Raw genomic sequence first — 20,123 nt, 5'->3', positions numbered from 1 at the left:
CAAAATAAAATTATCAGTATAAATGTATATATACACACACACACACATACATGTGTGTACTTATATATGTTATGCATATATAGTACACATATATAGTATATATATATATATATATATACACACACACACACATACACAAGAATATTCATTGCAGCATAGTTTTTAATAGCAAACAAAAGAAAGTAAACAACCAAAAGCAATAACATATCCAAGGTATGTTATCATTGGCAATTAACCTAATTGTGCTTCAGTTACCCTGTTTGTAAAATGAAGATAAATAAGAGTCCTCCTCACTGAATATTTGCTGGTCCTTAATCAATATTCCAACGTGGGCAGGGTGGCTGGGGGAAGAGTGAAGGGCAGACACATTTTTAAATCCAGAGGAGTCACAGGAGGTAGTACCCACCTTGGATTGGAAATGAACAAGGAAAGGTCAATGTTATTAGACTTTGACAGTTCTAATGTGTTTTCCTCTCTATTTTGCAGACCACCATTTTCAGCACACTGGCCGGTGAGAAGTCCTTATCAGACTGCAAAAAGGTAAGTCAGCACCCACGAATTCCAGCGTGCTGTCACGGAAACAAAGGCTGCAGACTGGGTGACATTGAGCTGAAAAAGCTATGATGTCAAAGGGAATGTTCTGATGGCGTTATGATGGCTCCTTTTCTTCAGAGATGGAAATGTGAAGGGTTCGCTTTAAGAATGGGAAACTCCGCTATTGTATTGACAGCACTTTTTCTAGAGAAGCTCTGGTTTGGTTCCATCTGTTTCTCTCTCACTGTCATCTGACACTTTATTCTGCAAGATGAGCATGGGGCGTTCAGGGCATGTTGTATAAACCGCATTGCAGGCTTCTGTATCCTTGTTTGCAAATCTAAACCTACTGAACTTAAACCCAGTACGATATGAAAGTGATTTTGTGTTTTGAAAGCTGATCACAGCATAGAAATCTGGTTTGGATTCGCCACAGTCAATCTGGAGAAGCTGTCGTGCTCTGCAAAAGGATTAGCTTCACCAGCGACTGACGGAGCACGTCCCGTGACAGATCGTGTCTGAGCGCTGCCTGCTTCGGCAGCGTGACCAATTTCTGGCTTCTGCAGGCCAGGGGTCACTTTTATCCACCTCTTTAATCTCAGTTTTAACTAGATCTTCTCCTTCTTGGGGGGAAAGAAGTGATTTCACAGTCCACACAACTCAAATAAATTCTTTGACACTATCCATTGATATGGAAAACCAGGTGCATGAAGAGTTGACCTGGGCATGATGTATTAGTTACTTGGCATTTCTCAGGATTTTATACCACGGCATTGTCTGCTGTGCTGTTTCAGTTCCTAGTGTTGCTCGATACGGAAGTGGGTAGCAGGGATGTTTATCTTTAAAGGCGGTGTGAGGGCCCACTGCTCTAAATGCCATCCATTTCGTTATTTTGATAATTTGTAATTACCTATTCAATCCCCGTTGTGATTGAATTCTGCTATGTTTGCTTGTTCTCTGCATTGAGTTGTGGGCTGCCTGAGAGTGAGGACCATGTGTTGTTTTTAGAGTTGTAGATTCCTTAGAGAATGAAGGGACTTTGGGGGATCTCTGGCCATTGGCGTCATTTACAGATGGACATCTGGCCTGTGTCTGAATATTCTATTTGACAGGGGACCCAAGGAGCCTGACTGTGCACTAGTGAGACAATTCCAAGTATTAGCGAATTCCTCATTTTACTGAGCCAATAGCTGTCTCCTTTAAATTTCTACCTGGTTCTTAATACTTAAGTATGAAACCAGTTAATGTGCTTTTCCCTGAATCTCCTCCCATCCCATCCCCAGGCTAATGATTTTCCTTCTTCATTTCCAGTAGCGCATTGACATGATTGATCTCTAAGAGCACAGACCGTGGGTTCTGGTTGTCTGGCTTTGAAGCCTGGCTCTGCCACTTGCTGTTTATGTGACTTTGGGTTGGTTATGTGCCATTGACCATTTACGTGACTGTCGGTGCCTCACTTTTGTCATTTGTAAAATGGGGATAATAATCATACCTACATACTTCATATGGTATGTGAATTAATGCACATAAAGTGCTTACAATAATGCCCAACACGTAGTGCTGTCTTAGCTATTAGCTGTTATTATTATAGCCTCTCTAGACCAGGTTATCTTTTTTTGTGCACAGTCTCTGTTACTGAGGTCAACAGTTGTGTGTCAGTCTCCAGGTGTGGTCTGTCTGGCATGAAGCATCACGGGACTTCTCATTCTTCATTCAGCAAGCTTTGTTTACACACTTGGCATATGCCAGGCACGACGTAAGGTGTGGGTGACAGTGAGAGGGCAGGCTATAGGCTTTCTCGAGCATAGCACGAATCCAGTGTAAGACGGCATCAGTTTCTGTTGATCAGCCATATCCTCCTGTTGGGCATGTGAAGTTTGAAGTCCCTGTACATGCCCTTAAGACATTTTCACATGAGCTGCTGTTAAATCATGACTCTCGTTTACATTTATGTAAATGATTCTTTGAATATGAATATACGCCATTATAGTTATTCCTGTTCATTTAAAAAGTTTTGGTCTATCAGGATAATTTATCAGCCCAGTTCTGTTGTCCAGCTTATTTACTACTTCTCCCTGTCCTGTGTCACACACAAATGAGAGTACATAGTCTGTTTCTATGATTTCACTTTTATCCATCCAGTCAGCTAACAGGTGTTCACCAAACACCTGCCGTATGGCAGGCATTGGAGTATCACGGTGAACAAGTCACATGCATGATACATGACTCAGGCATACCCTCGTAGACGTTATAGACAGTCATTAGTCAAGTAATTAGCAAAATTGGGATGGATGACATTTTTTTAAGTTGGGAGTTTACAAGACCTCATACCAGGAGAACCTAACCTAATCTAGGGGTCAGGGAAAACTTTCTCGAAGAAGTAATGTTCAATCAGAGATCCAGAGAATGGTTGCGATTTGGCTACATGAGGACAAGGTGGCCGCAGAAGGACAGCAGCTGAGAATGTCTGGAGGCGGCAGGGAGAACCGTGAAATTTCAGAGTGTCTAGAAATTACAGCTCGAAATGCAGAAGGTGAGCAGTACAACAGAAGGAAGACCGATCATGGACTTGAATTTGGGAAAGTGGGTGTGAGTGACATGATATGATTTTTATTTTAAGATCACTTGGCTACTAGAAGACAGAAGAAGCAAGATTTTAGACATGAAGTCCAGGTGTAAGGTTACTGTTATAATCTAGGCAAGAGATTGTAGTGGCCAGAATCAGAATGATAGTGGAGATCAAGAAATATCTGGCTGATAAAATCAACCAGAGATGATGTAATAGTTTGGATCTATGGAAGAGGCAGTAGCTAAGGACAATTTCCAGATTTCTGATATGGGCCACTGACGGAATATTGGTGTGATTTTCTGAGGACAGGAACCACTAGCAGAAGACCAGGTTTTGGGAGGAAGTTGATGAGTTCAGATTGGTACATGTCAATTTTGTGATGTCCGAAAGATCTCTTTGTAAGGATGACCAGCAGACAACTGGGCATGTCGATTTATAATTCTGGAAAGTGTGCAGGGATGGATATATGGATATGAGAAGAATATGCATGTAGAGAATGACTGAAAGAGTGGGAATGGGAAGATCGCCCAGAGAGGAGTACAGAGTGGAAAGGAGGAGGGTTTATAAGCATCTTGAGAGTTAATGTATAAGAGCTGGGAGAAGACTGTGGACTTTGAAGGAACCTGAGAGGCCATAGAGGTTTGGAGACATCAGCAGGATGTACTACTGTCTCAGAAGTCAATCAAAAAGCTAAGTCAATGGAAAAAAGAGGGGGTCATTAGTATCAAAACTGTTACTGAGAGGATAAGTAAAATAAGGACTGAAAAGTATCCATTGGCTTTATAAATACCATAGACCATTGTAGTTTTCTTTTTTGAGATCAAAGTGATGGACACAGAAGCCAAATCGCAGTGGGTTTGAGATTAAGTGAAGGTTAGAAAAGAGAAATGGTGAAATAGAGTCTCCTTAAAGGAATTTGTTGCAGAAGGAAGGGGAGAGATGAGTAGTTGGTCAGGGGATGGGGTTGAGGGCGGGTATCCTAAGATGAGGCAGCGAGTGTGTGGAAATGAGGTCAGAAAGAAGACGATAGGAGGGGAACAGGCGAGGATGCTCGGAGAGAGAGGGGAATGTCCACCGAGTGAGGTCGTTGGGAAGGTTGGAGACTTCAGATGCCAGAGCCCAGAATTGCCATAGAGAGTTGGAGGGACGTGCCTTGTTCTGTGATAGGAGGGAAGGAAGAAGGGATAGAACCATGTAGGTAAAAGTTATGGAAGTTGGGAGAACAAATGCGCCCATGCTTTTAGGAGACTCTGGTTAATTTATCTGCTTTTTTTTCCTTTTTTTTCTTCAGAGAGGTGGGATGATCGTTCAACCCCTTTCAGTTTGCATAACTATATTATCCATTCATGAGATAGAGTATTTAGAAAAAGAACATTACAAATTGTTTACATAAATGTTATTTTTCTATTTTATAGACAGGGAAATCAAGAGAGACTTCGATAAGTATATTATTAATGTCAAAGTATACTATTTCTACATTATTTAGTCTACAGATAGTTCCCTGTAATATTTTGCATACATAGTACCATTCATAAGATCAGCAATCTCTGGACAATCTTGTCTGTTCAAATGTGAAATATCTTAAGAAAATCACTCTCAAATCTGTGTCCCAAACATTGAAATCTTTTCTGAGCCCAAGGTCCATATTTTCCACGGTGATATCCTGTAGACCACGTCCAAACGTGAATAAATCTCTTCCATGTTCTGACATTCTTCTTCTCTTAGATTCACCACCTCAGTTGATGGCTTCGTCATTCCAAGCCAGAAACCTCAATAGCATCCCTTATTTCTCTCTTTCGTTTGCTTCTTATATCCAACCAGCTGCGAACTCCTATAAATTCCATTTTGAGATGTTCCTGGCACCTTCCATCATCGACTGCCTTCCCCTGCCTCCTTGTGCCTTCTTCAGAAGTTCGCAGCAACTCCCTCCTTGCTCTTTTCTTATACCAAGTTTTTCCTTATCCACTCCATTTTCTTAAAATACTCCTAGAGTTACTTTCCAGAAAACAAACAAACCACACACATATGTTCATGTTGAAGCCTTACTTAAAAACATCTGAGGGATTTTAGTTTTATTCCACAAAATAAACCCGACTCCTCTTGAGAAGGAATTTCTACTCCAGTGGTCTCCAGCCCCAGCTCACCGTGAGAAGTCACTCTGTCATCTGCCCCTTTGTCTCCGCGTGCCCCCCTGGGTGCTGGAGTCTGGGAGCCTTGAGCAGACTGTTCCTGAACGCGAAACTCTCGGATAGCTTTGTGCCTGCGTGCGAACCGCTGCTGCTTTCTGGAATGTCACCTTCTCCTTCTTGTCTGCCAGAGAACTTTTACTCTGCCATGGAGACACCCCTCACACCGTCACTTCCTTTTCAAAGACTTTCTTGATTTCTCCAAGAAAGATTAGAGGTTTTACCCCCTGGGTTCATAATATTTTGTACGTGGTATAACATCCTACAACAGTCACACAACTTGTCAAATGCTTACTGTGTTCTCAGCCCTATAGGAAGTGCCTTACATGGATGACTTAATTTGATTTTTATAACAACCCCCTGAGGTGGGTAATTATTATTACCATTTTACAGATAAAGAAACTAAGGCCTAGAGACAGGAAGGAAATTGCTTGAGGACACTCAAGCACTGTGAATCCGGCAGTCTCAGGCCAGAGCCACGTAGTGTCTTACTCCCTCCTCCTCCCACTGGATTCTAAGTACTGATCTGTGGGTCTGGATCCCCCTAAACTGTCAGCTCTTGAAGGGGAGGAAAAATGCCTGATGCTGTTAGGAATAGTAAAACGATTCCTCACAGGCAGCAAGGCCTCAGGAAACGTCTGTTCAGTGAGTGGATTTGCTCTGGGCAAAAACCCAGTAGTGGGATTGCTGGATCCAATGGGCACTTGTGCTTGAATGTTTATAGCAGCGCCATTCACAGTCGCAAAGATGTGGAATCAGCCCAAGGGCCCATCAGTTCATCAGCGGATTAATAAATGTGGTGTATGTATGCCATGGAGTTCCACTCAGCCATTAAACAAAAGGAATTCCTTTTGTAACAATCTGGATGAAACTGGAGAGGATTCTCCTTCGTGAAGTGCAGGAAGAATGGAGAACGAACAGCACTCATGTGCACAGGTCGAAGTAAAACTCAAAGGAAACCAAGCAGGCGGGGAGGGAGAGGCGGAGGTGCAGGGTGAAATACTAACCAGTATGATGTCCTCCATCCGGGTGATGGGCACAATTGTAACTTTGTCTCAAGCAATACAAAAGCAATCCATGTAACCAAAACTTTTGCACCCCTGTAATATTCTAAAATAAAGAAAATGAATGGATTTGCTATATACATGATTATTAATTAGTATGAGGTTATTCTGGGGTCATTTTGTTCTAAAAAGCCATCTTTTTTCCTCCCTTTCACAGGAGTTGAGAAAAGAATACTTATATTCAGGATTTATTTATGAAGTTGATTTCTGTACTAAAATAAAGTATTAATGGATAGCTAGGGAGATGGAAGTGTTTTGTTTAGCCGAAGATGGCATACCCCCCAAAGCCTGCCCCCAAACACCACTTCATGGACTTATAAGAACCCTCGTTCTTATTTTCAGCCAAAGACCAGTTTACTTTTTAATTTGGAAAACCTAGAAACATCTAGGTGAGATACGTGAATTCATTCATTCATTAAAGATTATTTATCGAGTGCCTCCCATTGTGAGGCAGTTGTTATTGTTAACACGTTACAGAGGAAAAACTAACGTGCCCAGACGTGAAATGACTCACTCCAGGGCGCATGTTAAGGCCATGCCAGGCTATTAGAGGACCGGCCTAACTCATACCTTCTTATTTTCCCTGTATAACCTCCATCCACACTATTTAGCTCACGTTGTTGACACATGTTCTACAGTGTCTCATGCCCCCTATTTTATGTTTGTTGACATTTGTATCTTCGTGTCTTGATACTTTTACACCTCTCAGTGCCAGATATTTGGACCCACTGATTTTGACTCAGCAATTTTTGTGCAGGGACATTCTGACACAGCACTATGGGACTCCCACCGTTTTAACTGGAGAGTGTAGGTAAATGTGCAGAAGAGATGTCCTCACTCCTTCTCTGCTCTGGCCCTGTGACTCCTTTCCCGGGGGCAGAGGTCAGGGGTGGGCGGGAGTGATAGACAGGTGAGGGTGACAGATGGGGCCGGGGTCAGGGGTAAGACGAGTCCCAGCGGTGGGTTACAGTTCAGGGATGTCTGTTTCACAAATTACTTGAAGATGAAAAACAGTGGTTTTTTTTCACTGTGACATCAAAATGCTCTGCTTCATCTTGCTGTAATCTGTCTACCTACAATAAAATAGGATCCCATCCAGAATCCCTGTCTGAAGTCAGGGAAATAGGTTCTTCAGGCTGGAAGTTTATTTTAAATTCAGCTAGCATTTTGATGGTTTGTTGTACCTGATTGTGGGAAGGGAGCTCCGTTTCTCTCCCTGTATTCTCTCCCTGTACTTCTGATATCTTACCCATATAAATGGCAACTTTAAAAAAATAGTTTAGAAAAATTTGGTTTAAAAAGCTATTTTAAAAAAATAGTGTAGAAAAAATATTTACGTGATAGGAATACTATCATGTAAAAAAAAGTATTGGTTTTAGAATATGTGGAAACCCAAAGGAAATCCACGTGTTGGCACCAGTAATTTTGTGGGATTGCTGTGGCTGTGTCATCTCCTCCTTCCAACCCTTGACTTTGTCTTGCGTCCCCTCTGCTGCTAGCGCTGATGTGAGCGTGCAGGGCATGCGACCCTGTGGCCTCTCAGCCCACTGGGTGAAGTTTCCTTTTTAATAGACTTCAGCGATGCTTTACTCGCATAAGAAGCAAGGGGATTTTGCTTCAGGAAGAGGTGATTCAGAACGTGGGATGTGGGGGGCTATTGGAAGATTCAGTGTTCATCGATGTTGATGAATAGGTCCCTTGGTAAATGCCCAAAGCAGTAATATCGGTGGCTAAGACATTTAAGTCATATTGGCTCCTCCACCTTTTGAAACTGTATTGCAGCTGCTTCCTCTTTGCAGGACTCAGCGTCTTGGTGGCGTTCCCTGACCTCCCCGGAGATTCCCAGGGCTCCCGGCCTCTCGGCAGCATTTCCAGGCGGGCAGGTCCCGGTGCCCTCTTCCCATGGCCCCGAGCAAGGGCACAGAGGCGAAGTCAGCCCTGGCAGCGTCGAAATTCCTCAGTTCCGCTCTGGAACGACAGAATCCCGTGTTCTGGAGCAATCACAGCAAAGGGTATCGTTTCAAGTAAATTCAGATGCTGTTTACTTTCAAAATAGAGTTTTCTGGAAGCAGTGACGGTTCATTTTTGTCAGAGTGCCGTTTTGCTGACTTGCTGCAGGGCTGTCTGGGGGATACGGGATGCCATATACACATTTACAAAATTCCTGTTTTTTTTTTTTCATCTGCGCCAACACAGGCCACTAAGTTACAGGAAGGAAAGTTGCATCACTGTTAACAGAGGGGAGTCGCTGCTGCTGCCCCTTCTCCATCTCTGTTCCCCTCCACCGTCTCTCCCTCCCCCCCTCTCCTCCTACTCCCCCCAGCAAAGAAAGAGCTCAGAGCTCACGTGCAATATTTGGGGTCAGGGTAGGCGGTTCTGGATTCAGTGTGCTCCTCTTTCTGGTCTTATTGCCTGGTTTTGGTATTTATTGTCACCATTTCCCATCCTCCTCCCCTCAGGGGCAGTGTGGCGCCGTGGTTCAGAGCACAGACTCTCGGGCTCCGTGTCTGTGACTGGAGTCCCAGCCCTGCCACCCGTGAGCTGTGCAGCTCTTCCCAAGTTACTTAGCCTCTCTGTGCCTCACTGGTTTCATCTGTACAATGAGACAAATAATGATCTCAAACCATAGAATTGTCACAAGGATCGAATACGCAGACCCACGTAAAACTCCTAGGACAGGATCTCAGTAGGCGTTGGTCATTATTATTTCACTCCTGTGCTTGCCAGAGAGTAACTGGAGTCCAGTGTTATCTTTTTGCTTTACAAGAGCAACAAGATCAAGGAAAGTACGTCAATGGATTTGGGTCAACGTCAGCATTTGGAAAAAAGTTAAACCGTGGTTGCACTGGAGAAATACCCTCATGAGGTTCTCTAACTCTTAAGAGAATTCTTAATAATAATTCTAAATCTTAATAATTAGAATGCACTCAAATTCAGTATGGTTGTAGATTCCAGTTCTGTAGAAGCAAAGCATTTCCTGAAAAGGAGCACGAAACCTTCCCGGTAGCCCCGTGCAAGGATCACACCTTCTCTGTCTCCAGCACCTCACAGAATCAGCACGTAGTAGGCACTTAGCGATGCCTGTGAACTCACCGTGGCGTGGTCCTTCCTCCACAGGCCTCCAGAGGCTTGAGGGGGAAAAGAAAAGGCAAAGAATGTCCCCTCTTTGTATATCTTCTAATGCCAGCACCTAGAACACTCACAGGTAGGAACAAATACCTTAGAACCTGCTTAGAGATATGAAATATAAAGTATTCCTCTCCCTCAAATAAATATAAGTCCATTGCCTTTCCTAAATGTTCATCCCTTGTGCCCATCAGCCTTGCGGTGTGTTGAGGGGGTATCAGGTGTTACTGTGGTGTGGACATCTCGTGTGCCCGACGGACTGAGCAGCTGTGGGCACAGTGGGCTTCTCCCTTCACTCACGGGAAGCGTTTCGAAGGCTGGAGGGTCTGGGCTGATGACTGTGAAGTGCTACGGAGATGTGTACTTTTTTTTGCTCTTGGTAAAGTAGCCATGGAGATAATCGAGTAGAGTGAATACTGGTGATTCCTCCGAAATGTTATAGAGTGTCATATCCCTAGGCCAGGAAGGCTTGATTCTTAGGCTTAGGATAATGAGTCTTTCAAAGAGAGAGCCACACACGCCCAAGGTCAAACCAGGCAGTCCTAGTTTACAGGATTAAAACTGGTCATGGAAAATAGTCTCACGACCAGAGGAAATGCATTGCCTGCTTTTATATATCTCCTCCCCTGAGCAAGAATCAAGGAACAAATTATAATCATTTTGTTGTTGTGGTATAATTATAATTTACATTGAGTAAAATGCAGTGATCTTAAGTTTAAAGTTTAATGATACTAATTTTTAAAATTTAGCAGCGGAATCACATTCCTAGTTCCTGGTGCCTTTTGGGGTGGGGGCATTGTGGTGCGTTGGGCCTTACTGCCAACCACAGCCCCGCCAATGCTCGAGCATGTTGTCTCCCAGCAGCTGCTACAGTTGTCACTGTCCCTGCAGAATAAACAGCACATTTAGATGCGTGGATTGTGCAATGTAGTCATTGTCCGCAGCAGCAACGTCGCTAGTAAGAGGGGAAGGTCGTTGAGGGTAAATGTCATGACGTTTGTCGCTCTGAGCCCCTGTGAGCTGCGATTATCGCGGCTGCATCTGCACAGAAACAAGTCTCAACAATGTGTCCTTTGCAGTCCGTGACTCGGGAATACGTTGGAAACTAACAATTAGCAGCACACCTGCAAAAGATGCTATTTTGAGCTACAAACAAAACGTGGATTTTCCTCACAGCAATTCCCTGTTGCCAAATTAGTTTAAAGGGCTGGCAGAATAAAGAGGAGTTGACTCATCTTGCAAATGACACATGCAAAAGGGCATTTAATTATTACACTATTTTCTCTTTGCAGTATTTTTTGTGGGCAAATGCCACGGACTGTCCTGTGTTCAGCTACATAATCACTAGCTGGATTCTACCTGTTTTTCGGTCAAGTATTAAAAACATTATGATGGACCTTTGGCTGCAAATTGTGTTTCCCTGAGTTTTTTCTTCTTGGCTGCTGTATTATTGAACCTCAGGGGTACTATAGCAAGTTTTCCTTCTTCCTGTGTTGCCCATTTACCTTTCAGATTTTCCAGAATCTTACATAATCAAGACTGGGCTGTAGCTATTTAAGTACATGCACACACACACACACACACACACACACACACACACACACATGCTTTGGAGGACGAGCTGCCATACATAGACAGTTGTTGCTTGGTATCCACAGAGCACTGGTTCCAGAACCCCCTCCCCCCAGTCAAGTCCCCCAGGCAGCCCTATGGAAGCCCCTATACAGAAAATCTGGCCCTTCACATCCTTGTGTTCTGCATCCCTCTAATACTGTGTTTAGGATCCGTGGTTCATTGAATCCACGGATGCAGAACTTGCAGATACGAGGGCTGACTATTTTGTCTCATTTTCTCAGTCTACAGCAAAGTACTCTAGATGTAAAAAGCAGAAAAAAAATTAAAAGATGCATCAGTGTGAAGAATGGAGCAGAGTTTGCATCATTTGGGTCTCTGTACTGGTTTGCAACTCTTTTTATAAAAGTGGAGCCGTCAGAATACTTAATTTACCTCAATTAAGAATGCTCTCTCTGGCTATTGTTGCTCAAAACTGGACCGAGTCACTCTACAATCGAGCTAATTGCAACCTATGATTTAGCGGCTTAGCTCTGTGCTGTCCCTTTTGTTCATATAAATGATCTGTGTAGGGAAAAGCAACCCCTCTCTCTTCTCCCCTCCCATGTTTGTTGTTTTTCTTTATTATTTTAATTCTACACTTCGATAATTGCTGTAATCTCCTAAATCATTGCTCAGACCAACCGCTAACTAAGGCAGCTGTGTAATGGTGACCTCAGAGCTGCTGGGTGAAGGAGCCCGTGTGTAGGCCGCCGTGTGTGACCCAGGCCTGCCGCAGACTGAGGCTGGACCTGTGAGTCCTCCTGCAGGCTCGGGCGGGACACGGTCAGCAAGACAGTGTGTCATCAGACAGCTGTTCCTCTCCATAGATGGAATTGTCTGAGAGAGGACCTGTGGTCACACAATAATCCAGATAAATTCATAGTATCTGAGAGCGTGAAGTAGGAAAAATAAGGGGTTTGGAGGCTCTTGGGGTCGGGGCAGGTTGCAATTTGAAATAGGTTGGTCGTGGAGAAGGTGTCGTTTGGTCAAACGGGGATGAGGGATTCAGTTTCACAGGGAAGAAGAGCATGCCAGGCGGAGAAGCCAGCGTGGGACGCTAGGACCAGATGTGGCCGGAGCACACGCAGGAGGGTGAGAGGAAGGTGCGACTGGGTGGATAAAAATAAAAATAATAAAAGCTAACATTCCTTGAAGGTTTACTGAGTGCCAGTGACTAATAAACCTTTTATAGGGATTGATACGTTTTATCCTCCCGACAGCCTCATGAGGGACGCTCTGTTACCGCCTCCATTTCCAGATGACGGATGGAGGCACAGAGAGGTTGATTAACTTGTTCAAGGTCATCCAAGAGCAAGACGCAGACTGTCCAGATTCGAATCTGGGCTGACCGCAGAGTTCACGTTGTTTCCTTCCCCACTTACAGAGAACGTAAGAGGGTTCCGAGGTAGTTTTCACTTACGGTTAACAGAGTTTTAGGTCGGTGCGAGAGTTCTTTTTTATTTAATGGATCAACTCATTTGTCAGTATTAATTAATCATACTAATATTACTTTAATTCATTAGTAAGTACACATTATGTGGCAAGAATGGAATCGGACACTGTGCCTGGCAGAGGCTTGCTCAGGTTATTCCGTTTTCTTTTTCCCTTTTGCTCAGATTAACTCAGCGAAGTGCCTGCTCTTGCAGAACGGGATTTGCTCACTGCAAACCCGACGTCCCGCTTGCTGCCTGACCCTGGTGGACGTGGTCAGGGCTGAGATTTTTGTGATAACATCATTTCATTTCGTCAGGTCACGTGTTGCACATGCAGTTTTTAACTGTCAGCTTTTCCTCTTGCACAAAAACACGGCATAGGTGAGTTGAGTGGGCCAAGCGCTGGGATCCTGCAGGTGGCGTAGCCCCGTGCCCGGGAGATGCTTTTATGTTACTCGTTTGCCACCCGCGAGCGGAGCTATGCAGGCTCGCTCTCTTGCAGAGGGTTCGTGTGAATCCACGCACACGGCAGGCGCCCGCACTGTGGGGATTTGAACTCCGTGTAGTGTGTTATAAATGACATCAGCCAGCTCAGCCCGGTTCAGGGAAGATGACCCATGCAATTGAAAAAGTCCAGGAATAATTGATTTCGGGCATGGCTGGATCCAGATTTTTAAGTGTGGCGTGATTAGGAATTTCTCTCTCTCTTTTCACCACTTGGTTCTGTTTCCTCGGTTTTGGTTTTATTCTCCAACAGGCTCTTCTAGGAAGCAGCAAAATGGCTACTGACTGACTAGGATCGGAAGAACCTATCTTTGCTATAGTTCAAAGCGAAATCCCAGAATTGATCCTTATTGGCCTGGATTGGACAAGCAACCACCTCTGAATCAATCACAGTGTCTGGGCTATATGACCGGGCGTTGGGATGTCCAGGCCTGGGCTGTGTCCCCGCCTCTGACTTGGGCCTGACTGTCACCACCCAGGCGGGAACCAGGGAGGAAGCAGACGCTGAGCAGGCAAAACCACAGCTGCGCACTCTTCCTCCCCTGGGGCTTGCCGTTCCTGCTCCTTTCCCAGTTTATTTTCATGTCCTTTGGCTCTTAACCCCTTATGTTTTCTCCTATAGTCTAAGTTTTTCTTCTTTTACTTAGTAAGGCAAGAATTATAAGTACGAAAAAGTATCACAGGTGATAGTGGGAATGAGAGGGTGGAAAGCCATTTTTGGAAACAGGTTTACAGTATTTTATATGCAGTTCCACGTGTGCCATGTCAGGACCTTTCCAAGCTCCCGCAGAGAATGGGGCTTTGCTGTGAAAAACCCTATGAAGTATTGAGCACACATCAGGTTTTATATACCAGGGGCCTTCAATTATTGATAATGAATGAGGTCAGGGGCAATTGCAAAATGCTTTGAGAATATGAGATTGCTGTAATGCGTACAGAAAATGAGCCCCACTGGATTAATTAGGGATATTTTAAAGATGTTATCTGACTCCAATGAAACGTATCAGTGAAAATATGCTCCAGACTGTATGTATGTTGTTTCCTACTTGGACTGTATTTCACATTGTCTTTTCTTAATTTTGTCAGTGACGATAGTAACAATATCAAAAAGGTGGAGGATTCAAGGATGCATCCTAAAGTCACAAAAACATTGCTAATTTAACTATTTTAGTATGAAAGTCTGGAGAACTAGAGGTAGATTTTGTGACGTTCTGTGAAGTCCGAAGTCTCCAGAGATCCTGATATTCTGCTTCTCCCTTTGGACAAGCTCTGAACCTGTTACTAAATTCTCATGCAACGTGTTTTTGATAGTTTAAGTTTTATGTTTCTAAGCTCAAGCAGAGATAAGTGTTGGATTAGGCAAATTTAGCCAGACACCTGAAGCCGCTTTTATTTATGGAGATTGTAGCTGCTTAAATAACATTCATTTCAAGGATTAACAAAAAGATTTAGCTTTTTAGCATTTTACCGTTACTGGGGCTTTGACCACGTGAAGTTTTTTTGTGTTAGGAAAAGAGTGTATATTTGGTTTTTTAAATAGATAAAACCTATCACTAGGTATTTTTGCAACTGTAATGTCTAAGTTGTGTGTCTTAATAACTGAATAAATCTTTTTCTTTTTTCTTTCTTCCTCTTTCTCTTTTTCTTCATTTCTCTAATTTTCTCTGCTCCTTCCTTCCTTCCTTCCTTGACCTAATATATCAGGTAAATAAGTATAAGTTGTAAGTTGTTTCCACCCTCCCCCAACACACACCAAATGTATTCAAATCTGCTTTAGGCTCTGGCTGAGTGGATGGTTTGAATCACCTACATCCCATTAATTAATTATATAATACATATTGAAGGGCTCTCTTGGATTATTTAGAGGATGAAAGACAAATGGATCGCTGTCATAAGTGAGCTCATGGTTTAGTGGGGGCAGATAAAACTATACTTGGAAAACTAAATCGCAACAGGGTGAGCTCTAGAATAAATGTACAGATGATAACAGAGGAAGGGTTGTGAATAACCCTCCCTGGGAGAACTGCTAACTCATTCTACCTGTTCCATTCTAAACTCTTGCTAGGGGACATCTAAACGCATCTCTGGGTTACTGAGTAGGTTCTGTCTGCTTGGTGGCCAAGGACTATTTATGTTCTGAGCGAGGGGCTGGGGAACTGTCTTCTCAAGAACTCGTCTGCCTGTGGAAATGCATCGGATAACTCTCCAGCGTGGCTGGCACTTTAAATATTGTTGGGAGAGACCATGAGTTCTGTCCGGCTCTGCCTGGGGCTGAGCCTGAATTTAATGATCTCCTTTAAAACCACAGACCATGCGGGCTTGCAGAACTGCCTACATACGTTGAAAAAAAAAAATGGTACCGCTGGTGTGGAATTGCAAGATAAGCAGAGAACCCAGTAAATGACTCAGTGGGAGTTTTCCTCAAGGGAAGGATAAAGAAAAGAGTGCGCTGTTTTTTGGCAAAGGAAACTGGTGCTTAACATGATCATTGCAACTCTGGGCACTCAGCTTTTCCCACTGGGGAGATGGAACGTGATAGAGGCAGAGCTGCTCTTCCGAAGCGGAACCTTCGTAAGCTCGAGCGTCCACCATCCCTGGCAATCAGGGCCCTTTAATTAACTAGCCCTTGAGCTGGCAGCTTGCCACAGAAGCACCTGAACACGGTGGCCTGTGACAAGAGCTGCAGAGGGCCCCTGCCAGCGACCTGCTGCTGCCCCAAAGCCTGCTGTAAGCGTCCACCTGTCTCTGCAGGAAGGACAGGTGCCTGCCCTGCGCTTCTGACGAGGAATCTGCTTCTGTATACTGGGCTCTCTGTGCAAAGAGGTTCCTGGCAACGTCTTTCCCCATACGCAATCCTAGAAGTGGGACAAGCATGAAAAGGAAGGTGCTGTTTCCATTTCTGTTTGGAGAACCCCAGAGACCCCTAGAGCAAACAGAAGGTGTCTAGCAACAGGCCGCACTCCTGGCCGAATCAGCACTTGTCATCTTGCATTAGCTCCGGAAGTCCCAAGGTTATTCAACCAGGAAGAAATCTTGACGCTCTCTAGAGTCATCAAGGTGATGTGGCATTTTGAGAGGCATCCCCTCTGTTTCCTGTGCTGGTGATTTGGGACTCAGTTGTCAAAAGCGGTGTCGCCAGGTGTCTCGGAGATCGTGCAGGTTTGCAAAGGTTTTGCGAGCCCTCTCTGTGCTTCCCTGCGGTACCTCTGCTCACGTTGCTACCACAGATGCCTTCTGGAAGACTTGCTCTGTTTTACTTAGAAAGGACAGCGATGCGCTCACCTCCCCTACAGAGATGACCGGGGCAGAGGTCATATGATGGCAGCGAGGGCAACCAGCTGTGCAGCTTCTGGTCCTGACCCCCCCGGGGCACCTGGCTTCCCTCCTCTGGCTTCAGTCCCGGACCTTCTTCATCTCAGGCGAAATTCCCTCGCTGACCGTTTCCTCAGCGCCCCTCTCTAAAGTATTTCTAGAAATCTTTTAAGCTTCTAAAGACCATGATAATGCACTTTCGCACATCAAATGGGGTTATTAGTCATGGATTTACTGGTGAACGTAGCTTATGTAATATCTATCATATTTAAAGCCCCAGCTGGTATAATTTCCAGTTCGTATGTAACCAACCACTAGATGGCTCCGGAGCCAAAATGCCCGTGCAGTGCTGCCTGCAGCACGTGTTAGCTCTGTGCTGCCGGGCGAAGTCACTAAACCTCTCTGAGCCTCTTCATTTCTAAAATGGAGACGATCACAGCATCCACCTCGTGGAGCTACTGTCCAGTCATGACGTCAGACCCAAAGCCCAGGACCTCAGGAGAATGTCTGTATCGTTTCTGTGTGCAGCTTCTCTTGCGTGGAGCGAGATCTACACCCCCACACTGCACGGCAAATTACACACATGCCCCACACGCATGCAGCATGCCACGTGGAACAGAGGAGAGACGACCACGTTAATCGCTCCCATCCAAAAGGGGGAATCGGGTTGTGCAGTCCTGACACCTGCTCAGGCCGCTGGCCCTTGGGCAGGCCTCACTTCTGCTTCCGGGGGATAGTTTCCCAGGCCACCGGCCCTCCCTCTGCGAAGTTTGCTTTTTTACTGTTACCCTCCGCAGCCAGGCGTGCAGATGGCGTTAGAGAACACGTGATCCTTAGCGGGGAGCTGCTTCCTCAGCCGGCACCGGCTCACGGATCGGCCTGGACCCTCTTAACCCCATGCTCTACGACTCCCTTAGATACTTACTTGGCTTCTTCCCATCTGATCTTCAGCCAGTCCCATGTGCTAATAGGCACACTCCTAATTATTTTACTTTTAAAAACGAACATCCTCTTTGTTTCGTTTTTATTGACGTTTAACTTATAGCAAGTGCACAGCTTTTAAGTGCGTTAGCTCAGCACGTTTTGTGTATTCCACACCCACCGTCCACACTGAGATGCAGACCTTCCCCGTCCTGGGCAACCGCTTTTCAGGCCTGTATCACCATGGGTGAGTTTGGCCTGTTTTTGAACTTTATATATCAATGAAATCGCACCGTACTTACTTTCTTGCTTCTGGCTGCTTTTGTCTGCGAGAGTCTCTGCGGTATTGTGTGTTGCAACGGTTCTTTCCTCTCCAGCGCTGCTCAGCATTCTGTTGCCAGAACACAGCATCATTTATTAATCTGTTCGACGGTTGCTGTACTTTCTAGTTGCTTCCAGTTTTAGGCTACTGTGAATAACACTGCTGTGATTATTTCTGTGTATGTTTTCAGGGGCCACAAGCACTCTTTCACCTGGGCGTGTGCGCAGGAGTAGAATTTCTGGGTCACAGGGCGTAAATATTTATGTCTGTCTTATTAGAGACTTCCTAACCTTTTCCAAAGCAGTATATCCCTTCTTTTCACAGTCTGCAAGGGGTAAATTACTGTAATTCAGAGTTCTACGAGGTTGCAAGCTCTGCAGCACTCATAACAAGTTTTGCCCCATTCTCCAAAGTGTTCCAGAACCTGGATGAGGAATCTTTTTGACAAGGACCCCTCATTGGCTTGACCCATTTCTGCTTCTCGGATGTTCCCTCCGTTCAGGGAAGGGGAAGGCAGAGTCTGCTCAGCGTTCTGCGAGGCCTGTCGGGTTCCTGGTCCTCTTTCTTAGCGGTTTGGGGTGAGCTGCACCTCCTCAGGGGTCATCACCTTGTTCTTGGACTGGGATCTGCTCTCAGCTCTGTTTTTGTGACAGTATGTCACTCTGTCATCCTGGGTAGAGTGCCGTGGTGTCGTCAGCCTAGCTCACAGCAACCGGAAACTCCTGGGCTCAAGCAATCCTCCTGCCTCAGCCTCCCGAGTAGCTGGGACTACAGGAATGCGCCTCCATGCCTGGCTAGTTTTTTCTATATATTTTTAGCTGTCCAGCTAATTTCTTTCTAGTTTTAGTAGAGACGGGGTCTTGCTCTTGCTCAGGCTGGTCTCGAACTCCTGAGCTCAAACGATCCTCCCGCCTTGGCCTCCCGGAGAGCTAGGACTACAGGCGTGAGCCACCGCGCCCGGCCTAAAACATTCCATTATACAGAAGGACACTACAGCTTCTCCCCCTATTTTTTTAAACTGCACCTCCAAATACTACTACAGCTCCAGCACATGGTAGGTGCCTGGAAAAGCTACCGGTTACTTAAGAAGATCTGCAAGGCACCTTTTTCTCTGTCAAGAGGCAATCCAGTACTAAATCTTACAGGACTGGGTGGGTATCAGGAAGGCAGTCAATGGAAGAAACCGTATTTTCCCAGCTCAAATACAGAATCTGTCCCGTGCAAAATCTGGAGGAAAACTCTTTGGAACTATTTAAAAACAGGAAAAATGATGGCATTCTATTTCTACTGTCCTGTGCCTGGCGACCAACCTTGGCTTTAATCACAACCACAAAATACCTCCATAGTGTTTGATTGAATGACTGGAGCTACAGCCTGGCCAGGTTGACACATCCAAAAACCATCGCGTTCTGTTAAGAAACCTTGATAAGAATAGGGTGTTAAATGAAAAGGTATAATTATAGGCACTCAGCCAAACAGCATGCTGTACACATGTTCTGATAAAAAAAGGGGAATGTATTTAAAACATAGGCCTGGAATACCATAAATGCTGGATGGAGCAAGGTCATTTATTCATTTGCTCCTCACTCATCAAACATTTGTTTACAGTCAGTGTGCAAAACACTGGGCTTAGAGCACCAAGGCACAGCTTCTTGCAATAAGTGGGTCCCAGTCTGGGTTGGGGGGAAGAGAGAGAATGAAAAACACGTACACAATAGTGTGTTTTAGATAGTACAATAAGAGCAGCATGTACGGGCTGCTGAGGGAACAGCAAGGAAGAGCCAGGAGGACGGTAGACAAATGGCAACGAACTGCTATGAAAGGTGTGGACATGAATGATGGACCAGTGGGAATTCCTAATACGTATGAGAAGATTAACGAAGATAATGGGACTGAAGTTCAGCAGTAGGCAAGCAGGGGAGGGCAGCGTTCCCCGTGCTAGTTCCCTCTTGTGTATTCCCGACGTGTGATCCCACCCATGGTAATGCCTATTTTTTGTAGCCTGTGGGAAAATAGCACGATCTCAGAGGGCAGCTGTGCATCCGCCTGGCTGGAGGGGAAACAACATGTTGTATAGAATGTGTTCACACTTCAGGGTTCCTGCATTTCAGTTTTGAGAAGCCAGACGATGACAATGACAGTTGGGTCTATGGGTAACTGAAATACCAGATGTCTGAGTTGGCTCAGAAGGCTTCACCGGAAAGAAATAATTTTTATTGTGAATTTATCTGTCCAAAGAGGCACCAGACCTCCTTCTGTTTAGCCTGTGTGTTCAAAACAGATCCCCACTGCATTAACTTGGACTCTTGCTTGCAAGAAACGCAAATCAATTCAAATAGGCTGAACAAAAAAATGGTAACTTATTTGTAAGAACGAAGGAATGAATCCCAGCACCAAGAGCAGGAGAGTGGGCAGAGCTCAGAAAGGGGCTGGGCCTATGCACTGGGATCTTCATTCTCTCTCTTCTCTGCTCAGTAGCTTCGTTCTCTCTGGGGCCAGCTTGCTTTGCTCACCAATGAGCATGGCGGAATATCTGCC

General features: G+C 45.0%; 1 long non-coding RNA gene across 2 annotated transcripts in view; it reads left to right on the top strand.

Moving 5' to 3' along the window:
* Window positions 1-20,123, top strand: part of LOC123627379 — a 216,840-nt gene that overhangs the window by 86,418 nt on the left and 110,299 nt on the right. For both annotated transcript variants that reach the window (XR_006731261.1, XR_006731260.1), the window contains one exon: window positions 487-540. This is a non-coding gene — a long non-coding RNA (uncharacterized LOC123627379). The remainder of the gene's footprint in view (window positions 1-486; window positions 541-20,123) is intronic.

Source organism: Lemur catta, chromosome 24, assembly GCF_020740605.2.
Source record: "Lemur catta isolate mLemCat1 chromosome 24, mLemCat1.pri, whole genome shotgun sequence".
NCBI classification, from domain to species: domain Eukaryota; kingdom Metazoa; phylum Chordata; class Mammalia; order Primates; family Lemuridae; genus Lemur; species Lemur catta.
This window is presented reverse-complemented; position numbering and strand designations above follow the sequence as displayed.